Source organism: Apodemus sylvaticus, chromosome 15 (genome assembly GCF_947179515.1).
Source record: "Apodemus sylvaticus chromosome 15, mApoSyl1.1, whole genome shotgun sequence".
Classification (NCBI taxonomy): domain Eukaryota; kingdom Metazoa; phylum Chordata; class Mammalia; order Rodentia; family Muridae; genus Apodemus; species Apodemus sylvaticus.
Window position 1 is genome coordinate 38,267,677 of NC_067486.1, and position 25,174 is coordinate 38,292,850.

Genomic DNA, 25,174 nt, shown 5'->3' on the forward strand with positions numbered 1-25,174 from the left:
ACACAATGAAACTAATTGAAGCTTTGGACCAATTAGATTTAACAGATATATATAGAACATTCTATCCTAAAACAAAAGAATATACCTTTTTTTCAGCACCTCATGGTACCTTCTCCAAAATCGACCATATAATTGGTCACAAGACAGACCTCTACAAATATAAGAAGATAGAACTAATTCCATGCCTCCTATCTGATCACTATGGAATAAAAGTGGTCTTCAATAGCAACAGAAACAACAGAAAACCCACATACATGTGGAAATTGAACAATACTCTACTCAATGATACCTTGGTCAAGGAAGAAATAAAGAAAGAAATTAAAGACTTTTTAGAACACAATGAAAATGAAAACACAACATACCCAAATCTATGGGACACAATGAAAGCAGTGCTAAGAGGAAAACTCACAGCCCTGAGTGCCTCCAAAAAGAAAATGGAGAGAGCATACATTACCAACTTAATGACACACCTGAAAGCCCTAGAACAAAAAGAAGCTATTTCACCCAGGAGGAGTAGAAGGCAGGAAATCATCAAACTCAGGGCCGAAATCAATCAAGTAGAAACAAAGAGAACCATACAAAAAATCAACAAAACCAGGAGCTGGTTCTTTGAGAAAATCAACAAGATAGATAAACCCTTAGCCAGACTGACCAAAGGGCACAGAGAAAGTATCCAAATTAACAAACTTAGAAATGAAAAGGGAGACATAACAACGGAAACTGAGGAAATCCAAAAAATCATCAGATCCTACTACAAGAGCCTGTACTCAACACAACTGGAGAATCTGGAGGAAATGGACAATTTCCTTGACAGATACCAAATACCAAAATTAAATCAGGACCAACTAGATCATCTGAACAGTCCCATAAAGCCTAAAGAAATAGAAGGAGTCATAAAAAGTCTTCCAACCAAAAAAAGCACAGGACCAGATGGTTTCAGTGCAGAATTCTACCAGACCTTCAAAGAAGAGTTAACACCAATACTCTTCAAACTATTCCACAAAATAGAAACAGAAGGAACACTACCCAATTCCTTCTACGAAGCCACAATTACGCTGCTACCAAAGCCACACAAAGATCCAACAAAGAAAGAGAACTTCAGACCAATTTCCCTTATGAACATCGATGCAAAAATACTCAATAAAATTCTTGCCAACCGAATCCAAGAACACATCAAAACGATCATCCACCATGATCAAGTAGGCTTTATCCCGGGAATGCAGGGTTGGTTCAATATACGGAAATCCATCAATACAATCCACTACATAAACAAACTCAAAGAACAAAACCACATGGTCATTTCATTGGATGCTGAAAAAGCATTTGACAAAATTCAGCATCCTTTCATGCTTAAAGTCTTGGAGAGAACAGGAATTCAAGGCCCATACCTAAACATAGTAAAAGCAATATACAGCAAACCGGTAGCCAGCATCAAACTAAACGGAGAGAAACTTGAAGCAATCCCACTGAAATCAGGGACCAGACAAGGCTGCCCCCTTTCTCCTTATCTTTTCAATATTGTACTTGAGGTACTAGCTCGGGCAATTCGACAACATAAGGAGGTCAAAGGGATACAAATTGGAAAGGAGGAAGTCAAACTATCATTATTTGCAGACGACATGATCGTCTACCTAAGTGACCCAAAGAACTCCACTAGAGAGCTCCTACAGCTGATAAACAACTTCAGCAAAGTGGCAGGTTATAAAATCAACTCGAGAAGTATTATTCTTAAAGTAGAAAATAAACAGGTGTGTGTGTGTGTGTGTGTGTGTGTGTGTGTGTGTGTGTGTGAATATATGTATTTTCATGTCTACAGGCATGTCTATAAATGTGTTATCCTGTAGCTAATGACTTATCCTTTGAAGTATTAAGGGTTGAGATTTTAGGTGCATTATTCATTCTAAGTTTACCCATAACAAATTCTGAAAACAATTCCGCTACAGTTTAACTTATTTTGGCCTTTCCAGAAAATACCTGAAGTAAAATTTGAGGAAGGTCCTTGAAAGAACTTCTTTTTAAACTTAGTCAACATTGAAATTATATGTACTATGATATACTTCAAGTAACAATAAAATATATTCTAATAGATATAATGCATGTGCAATGAATTTCCTCATACTATAATTCAACTCTATGCTTCCGGTGTAATATATATGTCGGGGTCCAGCCTTAACACAGAATCAGAGATCTCAGCTGGAAGCAGGGATATCTGGAAGGCACTTAATAAATAGACACAGACTACTCTTTGGGTACAAGCTGACGGGCAATTGTTTAAGGCTTAATGATATTCTCTCTCTCTCTTTGTCACTCTCTCTCTCTCTCTCTCTCTCTCTCTCTCTCTCTCACTCACACACACACACACACACACACACTCACACACACACACACACTTCACACATACTTTACACACTCTTCGCACACTCTTCACACACATCTCACACACACCACATGCACTCTCCTTTCACTCACATACACACTCTCCATACACACCTCATATGCCCCCTTCACTCACTCTTCACATACTCTCCACTCCATCTTCACAAGGTCACTAGCCTTTCTCTTTCCCCAGTCCTTTATTGGTCTTCCAAAAGCATTTAGAAAAAAAAAAAAAAACATTGTATAATCATTGGCCAATTAAATTCAAAAGAATAGCCATATTAAGAATTACAATTGTACCCCAGAGTTTCAAGCATCCCCTATTCCTAGATCTGTAGCCAAAATAATAACAATTGCAAAGTTATCATTCTTTAAGCTTTAACTTATTATTTAACTAATACTTAACGTATTATACTTCAGAACTGTGAGATCAGCTGCTTGCATTTTCCTGTGAAGCTCTCATGATAAATGACATGGGCAAAGCTGCCAGGCAGTGGCCAGAAAGATCAAGTTAGCCATTAACCCAGTGGATCCACTACCTTTCTGCATTTGAACATTGCACACAATGTCTCTCCAAAGAGTCCCAGTGTTTTGACTTAGTTTTACTAGTATATAATTGTATGTATTCTGTACTTTCTTATCCAGGAACCGCTCTCAAATGTTGTGCAAAACTTATTTCACAACTTCAAATGTGTTTTTTTTTCCATTCTTAGGGTCCCAATGTTGTCTCTAAGTCATTTCCTAATAATTTCATCAAATTGTCTTTGCAAGTCAAGCATTTATCTGGAACTACAATTGTGAAGTTATTGCATTTTTCCAAGATAAGAAGACACAGCATGCAACAGGGACATTAGGACTGTGCTGTGCTGTGCCTTTATGCCTCAATTTTTATTATTTAAGAATCATTACATCAAGTAACATCTAGTTTTACAGAATTCACTTGAGCAGAAGGAGAAAGAAGTAAGAAAGTCAGATATAATAGAATAATTATGCACACCAAGACCATCTGAAAAGCAGTCACACACAAATGAAATCTATACAGCCACTGTTCAGGGCTAAGGTTAGAAGTGGGAACAACTGTTTTTTACAAAGAGCTGCCACTGGCTACTGAGATGTCTCATCCTACTGAAGGCAGTCCCTTATTTCAGATGGCAGGTCCTCTGGAGGAATGTATCTCCTGCTTCTCAGGGTCGCAGATGTCATCTGTTTTTTACAAGGTGCTGCCTCGAGTTTCAGAGATGTCTCCATCCAGGCCTGCTGTGGGCAGTTCCTGTCATGGTACGTGGTATGCTGTCCTCATCACACACATACATACATACATACATGCACACACACACACACACACACACACACACACACACACACACGTCTGGTTTGTTTCTAGTTTGTTACTTATGTGCCACAGGGGAAAAATTAAGAAGGTTAACACAACTTTTTTTTATAGAGAAGAAAAGAGGCAGCAGAAATAGAAATAATTTTAGGTAAATTGTCTACCTTCCACCTATTCCACAAATTTGCCATTGCATCACGAAAGGCAGTTGATTGTGTTCAGATGAAAGTTTATTTGGTTGATTTCAAGATTCCACCTGTTCAGCCATTTTTATATCGTATACATACATAGCCTATAAAGGCTCTCATTTATCCTCAGAACCCTTCAAATGCTCTAGTGTGCCATTTTCATTTCTTGGTTCCCATTTTCATAATGTTTATATTTGTCTATCATTATATCAGCATCATATTCTTGACTACCAATGTGCCATCCAAAAATTGAAAGTAAATAAAATAAATTTAAATAAATTATAAAAGTAAATAATATATTGAAAGTAAATAAAATAAAATTATGGTTTAAAATGTCCCTTTTTTTTAACTACAGTGATTTCATTACGGTACTTTATTCTGAATACAGAATGTAAATAAAAATATATTCAAGATAAATATCAGAATCTTTTAGCCTTCATTCAATATGATGAAATATTCAAACCAATAAGATATATGAAAGGGTAATTTTCTAAAATATGTACATAATTTTTTCATGTAAATCAAGTTAGCATAAAAGACTAGTAATATTCATCATGATATATTCCATTCTCCATCATAAAATTCAAAGGCTCAATAATGAAATCACATTTATTTGTTTGAACTATAAAATATATTTCAGAAATACAGTGGAATAAATATATTTGTTTCAATACAACAATTGAAATGATTACAGATTCAATTCAACCCAGTGGTGGCCTCATGAAGGAAAAATGAAAAACACATTTTAATAAATGCATTAACTAAAAAATAATAAATGTTATTATTCCCTAAGAAAAATAGATTGTCATGTTCACGGATAATAGCTGTTGATAAAGACCATACCCATGGTGATTAGATGAAATATTTTACCAATTACTACCATTATTAGAAGCAGGGGGTGCATCAATTAATGGTTTTAAACACTATCCAGTTGGACACTTTGTATGGAAAGGTTCATGAGTTACATTTGGATGTGTCTGGGGAAGTCAGAACTTCACTGGTTTATCACTAATCCAAAGTTAAGCTCATTAAGCATGTGATTTGTATTCATAAATGCATTAAAGCACACTAAAACCACTATCTATAGGAAACTTTTGGCAAAATTATACAACTTATTTCATATTGTTAACCAGAGAGTATATTTGTAAGTTAACATGATTGCAGACAATCCCTTGAAGTTCTATCTCAACAGTGGTGAAATCATAAGAGATACACAATAATAGAGACAACTCTCTAAGCTGTGCAAGATAGCATTTACTTCAAACTCAAAATTTTCATGGCTACTTCTTTTTCTGAAGGATGTAGTTAAGTAATTGTATGAGTATGTATAAATTAAGAATGACTTAAACATGTCAGCCCTCTCTGTCTCCTGCCAGTCACGAGAGACTCGCCTCCATCTTGGTTCTTGGACTCCAGAGAGATCAGACAGACTGAGGTACGCAAATATAACCCGAGGCCAACATCGCCGGGGTCTAAGCCCGACAAGCATTGGCCTGCACCCAGGCCCTGGGCTGTTCGGGGGGCCATCAGGGTGCCAACCCGGCCAGGAGGTTTTTTGCCCGGGCCCAGAGCACACGGCGCCATTTTGCCTACAGGACACCAGAGAGTTCTAGCGGGCAAAGCTGGCTAACAGGCTAACATAGTGGGGGTCTAGGCCCCAACAGGCCCTGGACTGACCCTAAGAACTGGGCTGCTCGGTGGGCCATCTGTGTGTCAACCCAGCCAGGAGGTTGTTAGCACAGTCGACTCTCCTGGCACTTTCAGGGAGCGTGTGCACGCCCGCCATCCTGGCCACCTGACAGACTCAATTAACAGTCATAGCCCAAGGGGAACTTTGCTCGGACCTTGGCCTCCCAGGCTTTTGCCTAGACTCAGGGCCTGAGCAGTTAGGCTAGCCTTGTGTGCACCAACCCTATTGGGAGATTGGCTGCCCAGCAGAGTGATCAGCATGCAGAAAAGGTCCCCGCAGCATACACCCTTCAGCACTCCCTGAAGGAGCAAACAAGCACCATCTGGTTCACAGACACAATCTGGGGCAAAGCACACTAGGGCTACAAGGGCACCCAAGAGGAGGACAGCACATCAGCAATCTGCTACAGGGGAAACCTAGCCACCCAGTGTTGCAGAAATAGCCCCAGAGCCCCTCAGGTGGCTCAAACACCAACCAGCGACAAGACCAACTAACTCCAGAGAACAAGATGGCAAAGAGCAAATGCAAGAACACTACTAACAGAAATCTAGGCAATATGGCAGCATCTGAACCAAACTCTACAATATCAACAAGTCCTGGTTATGCCAACACACCAGAGAAACAAGATTTGGATTTAAAATCACTGGTCATGATGCTGCTAGAACAACACAAAAAGGATATAAATGAATCTCTTAAAGAAATACAGGGGAACATGAATAAGCTAGAAACCCGTATAATGGAAACAGAAAAATCACTTAAAGAAATGCAGGAGAATAAGGCCCAAGAGATAGAAGCCAATAAAGAAGAAATGCACAAAAAAAAAAAGAAAAAAAGAAAGAAAAAAAAAACTTAAATGCAGGAGAACTTGAGTCAACAGGCAGAAGTCATGAAAGAAGAAACAAAAAAATCTCTTAAAGAATTACAGGAAAACACAAACAAAAAAATGATGGAACTGAGCAAAACCATCCTGGATCTAAAAACAGAAGTAGAAACAACTAAGAAATCACAAAGGGAGACAACTTTGGAGATAGAAAACCTTGAGAAGAAATCAAGGGCCATAGATGTAAATATAAACAACAGAATACAAGAGATGGAAGAAAGAATCTTAGATGCCGAAGATACCATAGAAACCATTGACTCAACAGTCAAAGAAAATGCAAAATGCAAAAAGCTTTTATCCCAGAACATCCAGGAAATCCAGGATACAATGAGAAGACCAAACCTAAGGATTATAGGTATAGATGAGAGTGAAGATTTGCAACTTAAAGGGCCAGCAAATATCTTCAACAAAATTATGGAAGAAAACTTCCCTAACCTAAAGAGAGAGATGCCCATGAATATACAAGAAGCCTACAGAACTCCAAACAGACTGACCTGAGCAGAAATACCTCTCGTCACATAATAATTAAAACCCCAAATGCACTAAATAAAGAATATCAAAGGCAGTAAAAGAAAAAGGCCAAGTAACATATAAAGGAAGACCTATCAGAATCACACCAGACTTCTCAACAAAGACGATGAAAGCTAGAAGATCCTGGGCAGATCTCATGCAGACTCTAAGAGAACACAAATGTCAGCCAAGACTACTATACCCAGCAAAACTCTCAATCACAATAGATGGAGAAATCAAGACATTCCATGACAAAACCAAATTTACACAATATCTTTCCACAAACCCAGCTCTGCAAAGCTGAGGAAATCCAAAAAATCATCAGATCCTACTACAAGAGCCTATACTCAACACAACTGGAGAATCTGGAGGAAATGGACAATTTCCTTGACAGATACCAAATACCAAAATTAAATCAGGACCAAATAGATCATCTAAACAGTCCCATAACCCCTAAAGAAATAGAAGGGGTCATAGAAAGTCTTCCAACACAAAAAGCACAGGACCAGATGGTTTCAGTGCAGAATTCTCTCAGACCTTCAAAGAAGACCTAACCCCAATACTCTTCAAACTATTCCACAAAATAGAAACAGATCGGCACTACCCAATTCCTTCTATGAAGCCACAATTATGCTAATACCAAAACCACACAAAGATCCAACAAAGAAAGAGAACTTCAGACCAATTTCCGTTATGAATATTGATGCAAAAATACTCAATAAAATTCTTGCCAACCGAATCCAAGAACACATCAAAATGATCATCCACCATGATCAAGTAGGCTTTATCCCAGGGATGCAGGGTTGGTTCAATATATGGAAATCCATCAATGTAATCTACTACATAAGGAAACACTACATGCCTATTGCTAATACAATAAGACATTATATCAACAACAGGATAGGCTGATGTAGGTGCAAATAACTTAATGGTATTTCAACTAATGACTCTGAATCATTATATTATGTAACTTAATATACATTAGAACAAAGTGGAATCATCATGCTCTATTCATTGTTTTGTAACTCCTTGGCCACTCACATTCTAATCTACCACTGAATTTATATTATTAATATAAAATAGCAAATAATCATTTAAAATTATCAATTGTCAGATACTCTGTTTACTTACATAAATTAATTCAATGGTTGTACTACACTGGATTGATTAATCTCTAGAAGTACAAAACTTTTCCAAAGAAAATTTAAGTCTATTTTTAATGTTTCATTTCCCTGTTTCAGTAATCCCTTTACTGACATATACCTTTGTACTCACTCAATATTATTTACTGAGTATTATTTACTATACATTCACACTATTATTATCCAAGACTATGAACATATGGAAATTGCCAATTATACAGTCATTTACAGAATATTTAAAGTATGGGTGTACAAACATGGTAATGAGCATTACATAACTGATAACTAATGATTTTTAGGAATTGGAATGATTTATGTTTATAATTTTCAAGTCTTGAAGATAATAGAATTTTTCTATTAAGATATTAGAAGTATTTACAATGTAAAAATAGCATTTTTCTTTCCAATGATAAACATACACACAAAAGAAAAGAGAAGCTGCATGAAATAACGAATTTTCCTTACAGTTTGGAGTGAAAAGGTCACAGGAATCAATCTATCCTGAAATTGAAATAAGGATGAATCCAATTAAGGTGATATTGGATATAAGAACTTGCTCATTTGGGCAGGGCACTGGAGAACAGGATGCCCAGTGCAATTCCCAATACAAAGGCATAGAGGCAAAGGCCCTGCATACAATATAAATTTGCAGAAATCACTATCTTCTCCTTCCATGCAGCCAGAGAGTACCAGTGAAAAACAAGAGCAGTCTGACATTGAGAACAAGACCTGAGCATGAACACATGTCTGTGGAGAAGAAGGCCTAGACTGAAGCTCATGGGAAAATGAAAGAATTAGCTAAAACTCTTCATTTCATAGTCCCAATAATAAAGCAAGAGTATCTGAAACAAGAATTACACTGTACTGGGTATGAACCTAAACATAGTTAAATAATACTATACACATTCATATGTGAGAAAGGTATGAATATGTATGTGTGTGTATGTATGTATACTATATATACTAAATCTGTTACCATTTAAAAAGACAAAATAATGTTTCATAGTTAATATAATTCATGTCAAGAAATTTAGTGATTCAGTACTTAAAAATCAATGAATTAATTTACTACAATAAAAAAGAAAAAAGAAAAAGTGTTTTATAGATGTAGAGCAGTTCTTTAATAAAGTTCAACATTTACCCTTTATAAATATCCTAACAAAGATATATTCTATGATAGGGATTGGCCCTATCATGCCAGTACTTAGAAAGTGGAGACACTTGAATCAACATTTCAAAGGCAGTATAATGAGACCTTCTTTAGACAACATTAACATTAACAACAACATCAACAATAGAACAAAAAATCTTAATCTGGTTTTTAGCATAAAAAGAACAATAATCAAAATTTCAAAAGCTAAATATTTTTAATATAAGAGAAAAAAGACCAATTAACACACTCTGAAACTGATATGTTGTTTACTTTGCTGCTACTGCAATAGACTACTTTGACCAAGTAAGCTATGTAAAAAGAATTTCACTTAGGCTTATAGTCTCAGAGTAATCTGAGTCTACCAAGGCTGAGAGGCATACAGCATATGGTAATCATGGCGACCTGATCACGGAAATTAGTACATTCTCAACACAAACCCAGGACAGAAGCATGAGTTGAGAGTGGTATAGGCTATAATTTCTCTCTCTCTTTTAATAATTAGATATTTTCTTTATTTACATTTCAAATGTTATCTCCTTTCCTCCTTTCCACTCCAAAAACCCCCATCCCGACGCCCCTCCCCCTGCTCACTAACCCACCCACTTCTGCTTCCCTGTCCTGACATTCCCCTACATTGGGGCATCAAGCTTTATCAGGACCAAGGGCATCTCATTGATGTCCAAAAAAGCCATCCTCTGCTACATATGCAGATGGAGCCATGGGTCCCTCCATGTGTACACTTAGGTTGGTGGTTTAGTCCCTGGAGCTCTAAGAGTTCTGGTTGGTTCATATTGTTGTTCCTCCTATGGGGCTGCACACTCTTTCAGCTCCTTGGATCCTGTCTCAAAGCAACCCTTCAGTTGCACATATTCTCCAGCAAGGCCACACCCCTGCACCTCTCCGGTGCCACCAACAGGGGACCATGTGTTCTAATATTTGACCCAAGGAGTTCATTCTCAAACAAACCAATACAAAAGAATATGTACTGTCATCCTTAACAAAAATCTTAAATTGATAGCTAGCAATGGAGGAGATTCTCACTATAATTAGACAAGAAAAAGAAATAAATGGCATGACTACTGTGAATAAAATTCAAAACCCTCTAAAAGAGATAACCCTTCATCTATATTTAAATGATACAAGATAAGGACACATTCCCTATTACAGAAATATTTTTTCTGTATATATTGTGTAGGTTAGGAGATATGGAGGATAGCCGGGCATGGTGGTACATAACTGTAATCCCAGCACTTGGGAGGCAGAGGCAGGCGGATTTCCATGTTCAAGGTCAGCCTGGTCTTACAGAGTACATTCTAGGACAGTCAGGACTACACAGAGAAACCCTGTCTTGAAAAACAAACAAAAAAAAAACAAAAAACAAAAAAAAAGAGAAAAGAAAGGACATGTGGAGGATCTGGAAGGAGTTGAGGAATGGAACAGCATTATTAAAACATATTGTAGGATAAATATAAATTTTCGAAAGAAAAAAATATGGTATCATTCATTTCCTATTTAACAGGTTTAATTATCACCTTTGTTATGTGAAGTTTGGTGTTTTATAAACTGTACTCAAATAGACAGTACTCAAAAATAGATTTATAAATTCTTCTTTATTAGCTCCTTAAGTTATATTGTTCATTTACTCATTAGTTAAACTTAAGCCATAAACACCTTAAACTATTTTGTAATTCAATAATGACATAAACTAAAAAAAAATATTTTAAATTTTAAGATTCTGTCAAAATACAGGCTTTCAATGTATGGAGAAGGAAAATATTAGGGTGTTTATCACTTTATTTGGTTTTGAAGTAATTAATAATAGATTGAAATGAAATCTGTTTATATCCCATCCCGCGGGACCTAGTTATTCAGGGAGTCAAGGAGTACTGGCCTGAAAGAGAGACTGGCAGGAAAGAAAAGCGAAGCCAAGTTCTTGACATCTAGGACTTACACTTGTTTGGTTAGAGTCACACCAAGATACTTTATGCTGTTTGTGGCTATTGTGAAGGGTGTCATTTCCCTAATTTCTCTCTCAGTATGCTCATCCTTTGAGTATATAAAGGCTACTGATTTGCTTGAGTTGATTTTTGTAGACATCCACTTTGCTGAAGTTGTTTATCAGCTGTAGGAGTTCTCTAGTAGAGTTTTTTGGGTCAATAAAGTATACTATCATATCATCTGCAAATAGGGATAGTTTAACTTCTTCCTTTCCAATTTGTATCCCTTCGAGCTCCTTATGTTGTCTAATTGCTCTAGCTAGGCCTTCAAGAACTATATTGAAAAGATATGGAGAGGGGGCAGCCTTGTCTAGTCCCTGATTTTAGTGGGATTGCTTCAAGTTTCTCACCATTTAGCTTTATGTTGGCTACTGGTTTGCTGTATATTGCTTTTACTATGCTTAGATATGGGCCTGAAGAAGGAAATCAAAGATCTCAGAAAATGGAAAACTCTTCCATGCTCACGGAGTGGAAGGTTTAATATAGTTAAAATGGCCATCTTACCAAAGGCAATCTACAGATTCAAGGCAATCCCCATCAAAATCCCAACTCAGTTTTTCATAGAGCTAGAAAGAACAATTCTCAAATTCATCAAGAATAACAAAAAACCCAGGATAGCTAAAACTATTCTCAACAGTAAAAGAAATTCTGGGGGATTCAGTATCCCAGACCTCAAACGTTACTCCAGAGCAATAGTGATAAAAACTCCTTGTACTAAGCTCAACTCCAAATGGATCAAGGACCTCCACATAAAACCTGACACACTGAAACTAATAGAAAAGAAACTGGGGAAGATCCTTGAGGGCATGGACACAGGGAAAAGTTCCTGAATAGAACACCAATAGCTTATGCTTTAAGATCAAGAATAGAAAAATGGGGCCTCATAAAACTACAAAGTTTCTGTAAGGCAAAGGACACTGTCCAAAGGACAAACCATCAACCAACAGATTGGGAAAGGATCATCACCAACCCTAAATCCGACAGAGGGCTAATATCTAATATGTACAAAGAAATCAAGAAGGTAGAACCAAGAGAACCAAATAACAGCATTAAAAAGTGGGGTACAGAGCAAAACAAAGAATTTTCACATGAAGAACTTCGGAGGGCTGAGAAGCACCTTAAGAAATGTTCAACATCATTAATCATTAGGGAAATACAAATCAAAACAACCCTGAGATTTCACCTCACACCAGTCAGAAGGGCTAAGGTCAAAAACTCAGGAGACAGCAGGTGTTGGCGAGGATGTGAAGAAAGAGGAACACTCCTTCACTGCTGGTGGGATTGCAAGATGTTGCAACCACTTTAAAAATCAGTCTGGCGGGCAACCACTCTGGAAAGCAGTCTGGCGGTTCCTCCGAAAACTGGGCACCTCACTTCCAGAAGATCCTGCTATACCACTCCTGGGCATATACCCAGAGGATTCCCCACCATGTAATAAGGATACATGCTCTACTATGTTCATAGCAGCCCTATTTATAATTGCCAGATGCTGGAAAGAACCCAGGTATCCCTCAACAGAAGAGTGGATACAAAAAATGTGGTATATCTACACAATGGAGTACTATTCAGCCATTAGAAACAATGAATTCATGAAATTCTTAGGCAAATGGATGGAGCTAGAGAACATCATACTAAGTGAGGTAACCCAGACTCAAAAGGTGAATCATGGTATGCACTCACTAATAAGTGGTTATTAACCTAGAAAACTGGAATACCCAAAACATAATCCACACATCAAATGAGATACAAGAAGAAAGCAGGAGTGGTCCCTGGTTCTGGAAAGACTCAGTGAAACAGTATTTGGCAAAACCAGAACGGGGAATTGGGAAGGGGTGGGAGGGAGGACAGGGGAAGAGAAGGGGGCTTACGGGACTTTCGGGGAGTGGGGGGGGCTAGAAAAGGGGAAATCATTTGAAATGTAAATAAATTATATCAAAAAAAAAAAAAAAAAAAAAAAAAGAATAAACCTTGCCCAGTGGGGAAATAAAAGCAAAAAAAAAAAAAAAAAAAAAAAAAAAAAAAAAAAATCAGTCTGGCTGTCCCTTAGAAATCTGGGCATGATATTTCTGGAGGATCTTGCTATACCACTCATGTGCATATACCCAGAGGATTCCCTGGCATGCAATAAGGACACATGCTCCACTATGTTCATAGCAGTCCTATTTCTAGTAGCCAGAAGCTGGAAAGAACCCAGGTGTCCCTCTACAGAGAAATGGATACAAAAAAAAAATGTGGTATGTTTACACAATGGCGTACTATTCAGCCCTTAGAAACAATGAATTCATGAAATTCTTAGACAAATGGATGGAGCTGGAGAACATCATACTAAGTGAGGTAACCCAGTCTCAAAAGATCAAACATGGTATGCATTCACTTATAAGTGGATATTAGCCTAGAAACTTTGAATACCCAAGACATAATCCACATATTAAATGATGTCCAAGAATAACGGAGGATTGGCCCCTGGTTCTGGAAAGACTCAGTGTAGCAGTATAGGGGAATACAAGAACAGGAAAGTGGGAAGGAGTAGATGGGGTAACAGGGGAGGGAAGAGGGCTTATGGGACTTTCGGGGAATGGGGAGTCAGAAAAGGGGAAATCATCTGAAATGTATATAAAGTATATACCGAATAAAAAGAAAAAAGAAATAAAAGAAAAATGAAGCCAAGCAAAAGGGATGTCTTGTCAAGGCCTCTTTAATGAAAAGCAAAATGCTTGGTTTTGAATGCACCATAAGAGGAAGTAGGGAGGGGCCGAGGGGAATGCTAAAGGTACAGAAAGACGAAAGGTCATCTGGGGTGGATACTAACTGTGGCATCCAGCAGCCTTTCTGGAATGCTGGTTCCTCCTAGATAACCCCAGGTGTTCAGCCAGGATGAGTACCAGTTGATCAGCATTGTGTGAAGAAGGGGGTGGTTCAGCTGTAAACCGCAAGGTCAGTGGACTCTCAGGGTGAGAGCTGTTGAAAGTCTGGTTTTCCACAGTTTGGTCTCCCGCATGTTTATCCATATGATATTTTATTTTCCAAAATAGACTACCTGGTGAGTTTTATAAGTTGATTGGAAACAAAAGTGGAAAGATCTCATTAAATGCTGCATTGATTTTATGCCAAGTCAAATAAGGATAATTTTTTTCTACAATAGGCTAGAGTGGCTGTGTACTGTAGAAATATTTATGATGTGAAATGACAGAAGCTGGAGTTAAAGAGAATATTGGAATACATGTGACAGGAAAGAAAGAGGGAAGCCTATCTGAGAGGGGGGAAGGAGGTACGTAGCATAAAAGGCCAATGGTTACTAGGGATGGCATTGAAGCAAGATGGCAGACAAGAAGAATGTGTAATAACACATATGTATGAAAATGCCAGAGTCAAACATAACAGTCTCCAAACCAAAGAAGAATATAATTAAATATTAACAAATAAACAATTAAATATTAAAGTTTCTACTTTTGAATGCAAAGAATTAAATGTTCTGTTCTTTCTAAACTGAAAGACCAGTATGAGCATCATCTTTTGTATGATTATTTTAATAAAATATTTCAAAGTCAGTGAGCTAATTTCTAAATTAATGACCCTTTCCAAAATTAAAGAAAATGCAAAATTTGAACAGACTTTTTTTTATATTCTATATTCTTTGTTTACATTCCAAATGATTTTCCCTTTCCCGGTTTCCCCCCTCCACATAAGTCCCATAAGCCATCTTTCCTCCACCCATTCCCCAATTAATCCCTCCACTTCTCAATGCTGCAATGCCTACAATGCTGCATCAAGCCTTTCCAGGAACAGGGCCCTCTCCTTCCTTCTTGGGAATCATTTGATATGTTAATTGTGTCTTGGGTATTCAGAGCTTCTGGGCTAATATCCACTTATCAGTGACTGCATTCCATGTGTGTTCTTTTGTGAATGAGTTACCTCCCTTAGGATGACATTCTCCAGCTCCAACCATTGGTCTAAGAATTTCATGAATTCATTGTTTTTAATTGCTGAATAGTATTCCATTGTGAAAATATACCACATTTTCTGTATCCATTCCTCCACTGAGGGATATCTGGATTCTTTCCAGCTTCTGGCTATTATAAATAAGGCTTCTATGAACATAGTGGAGCATGTGTCCTTATTGCTTGCTGGGGAATCCTCTGGGTATATGCCCAGGAGTGGTATAACAGGGAACAGACGATTTCAATATACCTTCATTTGATTTTTATTTCTAAGAGTTTCTTGAACTGTCAAGTAATCAGTCTACTTACCTGAGGAAGCATTTTATATTAATGTCTTTGATGTTCTTTTTTTTTTTTTGTGGTCCTTCAAATTGAACCCAGGGTTTTGACACTGTTAAGCACTCTAAAACTGAAATATAATCTATTAATTTTGCACTAGAAAATGTTATTAAAATACAATTAATAACTTTTAGAAAAGAACATTTCCTATGTCTGTATCACTCAGTTCACAACCTTGTTACTTCAAAGGGAGATAATGTTTGGAGCATAACTTGACTAATTTGCTTAAATTATAGAATGAAGTAATCACAAAAGATTCAGAAGTTAAGAAAATAGCCAAAAGGTCATCAGAAACCCATCTCAAAGCAGGGAAAGTTTTGCAGGACTTTTTCTCTCAATGGAAATCAATCTCTAATTGATCCACCCATTTGTGTAGAATTGATGCAAATCAACCAGGCTTATCACTCCTTTGAAATAGTACATATGTCTCTAATCATTCTGAACAAATTACTTTCTATTCTCTCACATAGTTTTGAATATAGCTTTTACTATATATTTGTTCTGTTATTCACTGTACCCCAGCTCTCATGTAAAAGAAATCATGGTAATAAAATCATATACCATATTGTTAATATATACTTTTATTATTATTATTATTATTATTATTACAATTTGTTATTATCTATTGCTTACTGTGCCTTGTGCCAATTTGTTGAAACTCCTAAGTTCCATATTTAGAAAGAGAAGAATGTAATATTGTAATGAAATGATATAAAAAAAATTTAGGTGTGGAGACACAAGTATGAAATTCTAGCACCCACCAGGCCAAAAAAAAAAAAATGAAAAAAAGAACCTCTGTTATATTCTTGGTGCTTAGGTAAGCAAGACCCTATACAAAGACAGTTTCATACATAAACCCTGCCCTTGAGCTTCAAAAATGACAGTGATATACACACTAACATTGGTTTGGAAAAAGGCTTCAAGGCCTCATCTCTAAATAAAATACTACAGCCAACTAAAGAAAGCTGAAAGTGAGCTAAGTATTCTTTATTGGCAAAAAAGGTAACAAATGTTTAACCTTGAAAACATATTAGTACACTAACATTATATGGACTGACAGGTTTTGATTTATGCATTAGATGCACACATACTCTCAATGTACAATAACTAATAAAAAATGGTTCATGAATATGAAAAGAGCAGAAAGTTATATGGAAGAGTTTTGTGGAAGAAAGGTAAAGGGTATATGATGTAGTTATAATCTCAAAATCTAACAAAAAATAATTTTAAATAATTAAAAATAATTCAAGAAATTGAACTACAGAGTTTCTATCAATAGCATATCCTCTGTGAACTACAGGTACAATAGTGTATATTTGTTTCTTCAATTCTCACCAAATCACACTTGAACAGGCCATTCTTGATGAATGAGGTTTCTATAACAAACTTTTACTGCTTTTGTAGTAGGAACTGATGATTTTTTTTTTAATTTCCTCAGTTTCTGTTATTCTGTCTCCCTTTTATTTCTGATTTTGTCAATTTGGATGATGTCTCTGTGCCTTGTAGTTAGTCTGGTTAAGGGTTTATCTATCTTGCTGGGTTTTTTTTTCAAAGAACCAGTTCCTAGTGTTGTTGATTCTTTGTACAGTTCTTTTTGTTTCTACTTGATTGATTTCAGCCCTGAGTTTATTTCCTGCCACATTCTCCCCTTGGGTGCACTTGCTTCTTGTTGTTCTAGAGCTTTCAGGTGTGCTGTCAAGCTTCTAGTGTATGCTCTCCAATTTCTTTTGGTTTTTGTTGTTGTTGTTGTTGTTGTTGTTGTTCTTTGTTTGTTTTTGTTTATTTTCTTTTGTTTTTTTGTTTGTTTTTTGGAGGCACTTAGAACTATGAGTTTTCCTTTTAGCACTGCATTCATTCTATCCCAAAAGTTTTGGTATGTTGTGCCTTCATTTTCATTAAATACTAAAGAGTCTTTAATTGCTTTATTTTTTTTTCTCCTTGACCAAATAATCATTGAGTAGAGAACTATTCAGCTTCCATGTGTATGTGGTTTATTACCTTTTTTTAGTTTCACTGTGTCTCTGTTTAGTTTCTGTTTCAATGAACATTGATGGGAGTGAGGTGTTGAAGTCTCCCACCATTATTGTGTGAGGTGCTTTTAACTTTAGTGAAGTTTCATTTATGAATGTGGGTGCCCTCGTATTTGGAGCATAAATGTTCAGAATTGAGAGTTCATCTTGATAGATTTGCTTGGAAAATTGTTTTCCAGGCTTTTACTCTGAGGTAGTGTCTGGTTATTGTCACTGAGGAGCATTTCCTGTGTGCAGCAAAATATTGGGTCCTGTTTATGTATCCTGTCTGTTAGTCTAAGTCATATATATATATATATATATATATATATATATATATAGTCTATATTCTCTGTTTACAATCCAAAACCTTTCCCATTTCCCCAGTTTCCTCCTCCCCATATGTCCCTTAAGTCCTCTTCTCTCCATCCATTCTCCTATCTTTCCCCTCCTTTTTCTCTGTCCTGGTACTCCCCTACAATGTTGGATCAAGCCTTTCCAGGATTAGGGCCCTCTTCTTCCTTCTTCATGGGAATCATTTGATATGCTAATTGTAATTTCAGTATTCAGAGTTTCGGGGCTAATTAATATCCACTTATCAATGATTGCATTCCATGTGTATTCTTTTGTGATTGTGTTACCTCGCTTAGGATGATATTTTCCAGTTCCAACCATTTGCCTAGAAAATTCATGAATTCATTGTTTTTTATTGCTGAATAGTACTCCATTGTGTATATATACCACATTTTCTGGATCCATTCCTCCATTGAGGGATATCTGGGTTCTTTCCACCTTCTGGCTAGTATAAATAATGTTGCTATGAACATAGTGGAGCATGTGTCCTTATTGCATGCTGGGGAAATCTCTGGGTATATGCCCAGGAGAGGTATAACAGGGTCCTCCAGAAGTGTCATGTCCAGTTTTCTTAGAAACTGCCAGACTGATTTCCATAGTGGTTGTACCATCTTACAATCTCACCAGCAGTGAAGGAGTGTTCCTCTTTCTCCACATCCTCGCCAACACCTGCTGTCTCCTGAGTTTTTAACCTTAGCCATTCTGACTGCTGTGAGGTGAAATCTCAGGGTTGTTTAGATTTGCATGTCCCAAATAACTAATGATGTTGAGAATTTCTTAAGGTGCTTCTTGGCCATCCGAATTTTTTCAGGTGAATATTCTTTGATTAGATCTGTACCCCATTTTTAATAAGGTTATTTGGCTCCCTGGGGTCTAACTTCTTGAGTTCTTTGTATATATTGGATATTAGCCTTCTATCAGATGTAGGGTTGGTGAAGATCCTTTCCCAATCTGTTGGTTGATGGTTTGTCCTTTGGACAGTGTCCTTTGCCTTACAGAAACTTTGTAATTTTATGAGATCCCATTTGTCAATTCTTGATCTTAGAGCATAAGCTATTGGTGTTCTATTCAGGAACTTTTTCCCTGTGCCCATGTCCTCAAGGGTTTTCCCCAGTTTCTTTTCTATTAGTTTGAGTGTGTCTGGTTTTATGTGTAGGTCCTTGATCCACTTGGAGTTGAGCTTAGTACAAGGAGATAAAAATGGATCAATTCACATTCTTCTGCATGTTGTTGGTGTGACTCTAACCAAACAAGTGAAAGATCAATATGACAAGAACTTCAGGTCTCTGAAGAAGGATATCGAGGAAGACCTCGGAAAATGGAAAAATCTTCCAAGCTCATGGATTGGCAGGATTAATATGGTTAAAATGGCCATCTTGCCAAAAGCAATATACAGATTCAATGCAATCCCCATCAAAATCCCAACTCACTTCTTCACAGAGTTAGAAAAAGCAATTCTCAAATTTATCTGGAATAACAAAAAACCCAGGATAGCTAAAACTATTCTTACCAGTAAAAGAACTTCTGGGGGAATTAGTATCCCAGACCTCAAGCAATACTACAGAGCAATAGTGTTAAAAACTGCATGGTATTGGCACAGGGACAGGCAAGTGGACCAATGGAATAGAATTGAAGACCCACAAATGAATCAACACACCTATGGTCACTTGATCTTCGACAAAGGAGCGGAAAACATCCAGTGGAAAAAAGATAGCCTTTTCAACAAGTGGTTCTGGTTCAACTGGAGGTCAGCATGTAGTCTAACTCTTTTTATTGGGGAATTTAGTTCATTGATGTTAAGAGATATTAAAGAAAAGTAATTGTTGCTTCCTGTTATTTTTGTTGTTAGAGCTGGAATTATGTTTGTGTGGAAGTTTTGGATTTATTGAAAGAAGATTACTTTCTTGTTTTTTTCTAGGGTGTAGTTTCCCTCCTTGTGTTGGAGTTTTCCATCTATTTTCCTTTTTAGGGATGGATATTTAGAAAGATTCTTTGTAAATTTGTTTTTGTCATGGAATTCCTTGGTCTCACCATCTATGTTGAGAGTTTTGCTGGGCATAGCATCCTGGGCTGGTATTTCTGTTCTCTTAGGGTCTGCTTGGCATCAGCCCAGTATCTTCTAGCTTTTATAGTCTCCTCTGAGGTCTGGTGTAATTCTGATAGGTCTGACTTTATATGATACTTGACCTTTTTCCCTTACTGTAGATCATGGGAGCTGACCCTACACCTGTCCCACAACACTCAGGGAAGCTTAACTACCAGGTACTCTAATATGCTCAATATCACAGGAGAGGCCACAACATTGACCCCAACACCTGGAGTACCTGAGTGCTCCAGGATCCAGGGATGCAGGAACATTCAAGAAGCCTATAGAACTCCAAATAGATTGAAACAGAAAAGAAATTCATCCTGTCACATCATAACCAAAACACCAAATACACAAAACAAAGAAAGAACCTCTGCCCATCCAGTAGCACAGATTCCTTCTGGTCTGAACCTGCACCTGGAGTTGACCTGGGGTGCTGACTCTGCACCCACTCTTTTTTTTTCTTTTTTAAGACAGGGCTTTTCTGTATAGCCCTGACTGTCCTGGAACTCACTCTGTAAACCAGTCTGGCTTGAACTCAGAAATCTGCCTGCCTGCTTCCTTAGTGCTGGGATTAAAGGTGTGGGCCACCACTGCCTGGCTCTGCACACACTCTTTTATTTATTTATTTATTTTATGTATATATGAGTAGACTGTAGCTGTCCTCAGATACATCAGAAGAGGGCCTCGGATCCAATTATAGATGGTTGTGAGCCACCATGTGGTTGCTGGGAGTTGAACTCAGGACCTCTGGAAGAGCAATCCATTCTCTTAACCACTGAGCCATCTCTCCAGCCCTGCACACACTCTTAAAATACCCAGAAGGAGACCAAATCCCAGGTGCTCTGAATGTCCCAGGACCACAAGATCACAGGATCACAGTGGAAGCTCTCAACTCCCTGGAGATCAGATACACCCAGGAGCACTGGAGCTCTGACACACTCAAGATCACAGCTGAGGCCACAACCTCTTTCTCAACACCTGCCATAACTGGGACCCCACAGGAACCAGGGAAGCACAAACCCCAACCCAGTCAGAGGCAAGGGTTCCTTCCAGCTTGCACTTGTGCCCAGAGCAGACCCAGGGCTCTGGCTCCCCACTGACTCCTGCAACACCTAGAGAAAGCTTGACTGCCAGGATCTCTGACACAACAGGGTCGCAGGAGCTTAGTCACACCAGGATTATAGGATCCCAGAGGCAGCTTGACTCCAAGGAGCTCTGACAAACCCAGGGTCTCAGAATCCCAGAATCCCAGAATCACAGGATCCTAGAGACAGCTAAACTCTGAGGAGTTCTGACACAACCAGGATTACAGGAGGGACAGGCTTCAGTTAGAGACAAGGGTAGATAGCATGACAGGTAACATCATGGTAAGAGACAAGGGCATGAACACAAGCAACAGAAACCAATGCTACTTGGCATCATCAGAACCCAGTTCTCCCATCACAGCACGTCCTGGATACCCATACCAGGACATACCAGAAACGCAAGATTGGGATTTAAAAATCACTTCTCATAATGATAATAGAGGACTTAGGAAGATCATAAATAACTGCCTTAAAGAAATACAGGAGAACATAGGTAAACCTTTCCTTAAAGAGGAAACACAAAAAATCCCTTAAAGAATTACATGAAAACACAACCAAACAGGTGAAGGAACTTAATAAAACCATCCAGGATCTAAAAATGGAAATAGAAGCAATAAATAAATCACAACTGGAGACAACCCTGGAGATAGAAAACCTAGGAAAGAGATCAGGAGTCATGGACACAAGCATCACCAACAGATTACAGGATATAGAAGAGAGAATCTCAGGTGCAGAATATACCATAGAAATCATTGTCACAACAATCAAAGAAAATGTAAAAGGAAAAAAGTTCCTAACCCAAAACATCCAGGAATTCCAGGACACAATGAGAAGACAAAAACTAAGGATAATAGGTATAGAAGAGAGCAACGATTGGCAAATTAAGGACCAGTAAATATCTTCAACAAAATTACAGAAGAAAGCTCCCCTCACCTAAAGAAAGAGTTGCCCAAGAAGACTTTCAACTGCACTATGTGGTCCAGTATACCACACATAGTAATGATCATTTCAAGTTTTTTCATTTGTCCCCTTCCCAACATGATTACTTGATAATTTTTTCTTCATTCTTTGAAGAAAAACATAATTTTATACACAAGTGTATCAATGTATTTGTACAAAGCCATATTCTCCTTGGAAATACTATATTTGTAGTCACATTGACTATACTCTATTGCTTACAGTTTATAATGGTCACAATGGAATTAATATTCAATTCATAGTTTTATGTGTGCCATTTCCATTCCCATGATTTTATTTTGCTTTCTCAGAAATGGAAAAAATACAGACTATCCTATGTGTATTATTTCTGATTTTACTTAATATATTTTACATAATATTGAATCAATATTATAAGTTGACCTTTGTATATTTTCAAAATAGGATTATTGATGAATTGATAAAATTAAATACATAAATTAAAAGGCTGTATATCAATTTATTTAATACATGCTTAACTGATTTATGAAAAGAAAATAATTTCTTTCTCTAATACAGTGATTAAGGTCTAAATTCTTCAGAGAGCATGTATTTAAATGCTTTCTTTCTACCATTTATTATTTCAGTAAAGCAGTTTATAGGATGAAGAGATGCATCCAAGCTTCACTAGGGAATACATGACTGATGCCATGATCTCAGATTCCATATATAGCTTCTCAGGGCAGATTTGACTATACATGATAGTGAAAAAGAAGATAAGATAAAAGGTAATGAGTTATTGTGATCTTAAAGTAAGTTATGATCCAGTCACAGAGATAAGAAGTGCCTCTTCCCCAGATGCTGTGACAGAGATTGACATTCTAGGATATTTATTTATATTCTTGAAACAGAAAGCAATGAAAATGACTACAGTGACATAGCAGGATGCAGAATATCCAGGAGCCTGGTTCTGCCGCCTTCAGATTACATGGGCTACCTGCTGTGGGAATTGAGAAGCTTCTACCTTCTAAGTGAGTCAGCCAGTAGGAGAGCTATGTGCACTAGCTATAGCCACTAACAGAACACAGAGATATTCCAGGCAAATAAAATCTCGCACCTGATTCAACTATTAAATCTTTTTGTAACTATTAATTTTCTTAAGTGTGTAGAAAAGGTTTTGCTTGGAAATTTTAGCTCCATTTAGAGATTTCAAATTTAACACAGTTTACATTATTTTATTTGCCATCTAAGGACACCTTTTACTAAGGTCTTTTACTAAGACACTTCTCTTTAAAGACAAATAAATGTACCACTCACCATTATTATGATACATCTCCCCCTTGGACATCTGAAAACACCATAAACCCCCCTCAAATAAGAGCATCCAGAATCACTTAGTACTTCTCTAAAAAAAAGTTTGTTAACCTTGACTCTGAAAGAACTGAGGGTTTGAAAATCTATTTTATGACTCTGTCTAGATCTGAGTCAATGAAAATAGAAGAGGGGTGTAGAGAATCTTGTTGTCCCAGAAAAATTGAGTGCAAAATTGAATGGAAAAGTTGCTACAGAAACCCAGGGTCAAGTAGAAAGTGTCCTCTATGAACCAATTTGTGAGATAGAGCAGCACAGTAAACAGTGCTTATTTAGAACCCAAAGAAAGACATGAGTATGCATGTTCATGCCAGAAAGAAAGAAAGAAAGAAAGAAAGAAAGAAAGAAAGAAAGAAAGAAAGAAAGAAAGAAGAGAGAGAGAAGGAGAGAGAAAGAGAAAGAAAGAAAGAGAAAGAGAAAGAAAGAGAGAGAGAAAAAGAAAAAGAAAGAAACAAAGAAAGAAACAAAGAAAGAAAACGGGGGTAAATAATTAAATAGACAATGAGAATAAAGCCTTAAGGTCCTTATCAAAGAATTCCAAATTTGAGACACAGTCTACAAGAAAAAATAGCCAGATTCTTTTGTTTAGGTAGGCATAAACTTAAGTATGGAGATTAGCATTCTCAATTATGTCATGCAAAACATCACAGATCACCTGATGTAATGTGAAGACGAGGAGAGCTCAGTTCTGGAAAACTCTATAACCTCTGTCTGCTCATGTCAGATCATTGGGTAAACCCAAATAGAAACAGAAATTCAGCCAACACCCCTATTGGTGGTATCAAGGTCATGAGACAAGACTAATAAAAAATGTCACAGATGAAAGTTTAAAAAAAGAAAAGGAGAAGACATGGCAATTACGCTAACAGGATTCCTCCATTTCATGCCTGGAAACAAAATAGGAATCATTTGAAAAGTCTTTGAAATCAGAATAAATAAAGGAAGTCTCTGTAATATCTTTTAAACTTTTCAGTAAGTGTAGACATAATGCTTTTACGATTCTAAAATATAAATGTAAAAGCTTATCTAAGTAGATCCATTTTGTACTTATTTCAAGCAAAATTCTTCACAATATAGAATTCATAGGCCTGAATTGGTTGCCACAGCTCATTCACTGTAAAATGAATTTTGTTTCCTTGTCAGGAGCAATATTATACTGAAGTACATGATTATAATAAGCAAGATATTGTATCTGTCTTGCGATGCTTTGTGCCAGAACAGTTAAGTTCAAAGAAAGTGAATCCAAATCATAGAACTGTCTTCTTGATGATAATGGAAATGGTTCCTGTGATTGACCTGCCACTTGCCAGCATCAGAATGGTTCCATATTGATTGGTCATTGTTGATCTCTGCTTTTAATGGTTTTCTAATCAACAATAGTTCTAATCAAAGAGTTCATTAGAAGTATAGTGTCCTGTTGATGAACCATGTATGTATTCAATCCTTGTTGCTATGACAACACTATCCATGAACTTTTTGAACATAGACATGGCCATTACAGAAAGAAACTTGCCAGTGTGTAAAGAATGCATCCATATGACTTTTATCATAAAACCTAGCTGCTGAAACTTGTAATTTCAACTCAAATAAATATTCAAAAAGAACCACAATATCTGTAAGATTTGCAACTATTTGTAACTCCATTTCCAAGGGATCTGACATCTTCTTCCAGGAAATGCAAATCAAAACAACCCTGAGATTTCACCTTACAGCAGTCAGAATAACTAAGATTAAAAACTCAGGAGACAGCAGGTGTTGGCGAGGATGTGGAGAAAGAGGAACACTCCTCCACTTCTGGTGGGGTTGCA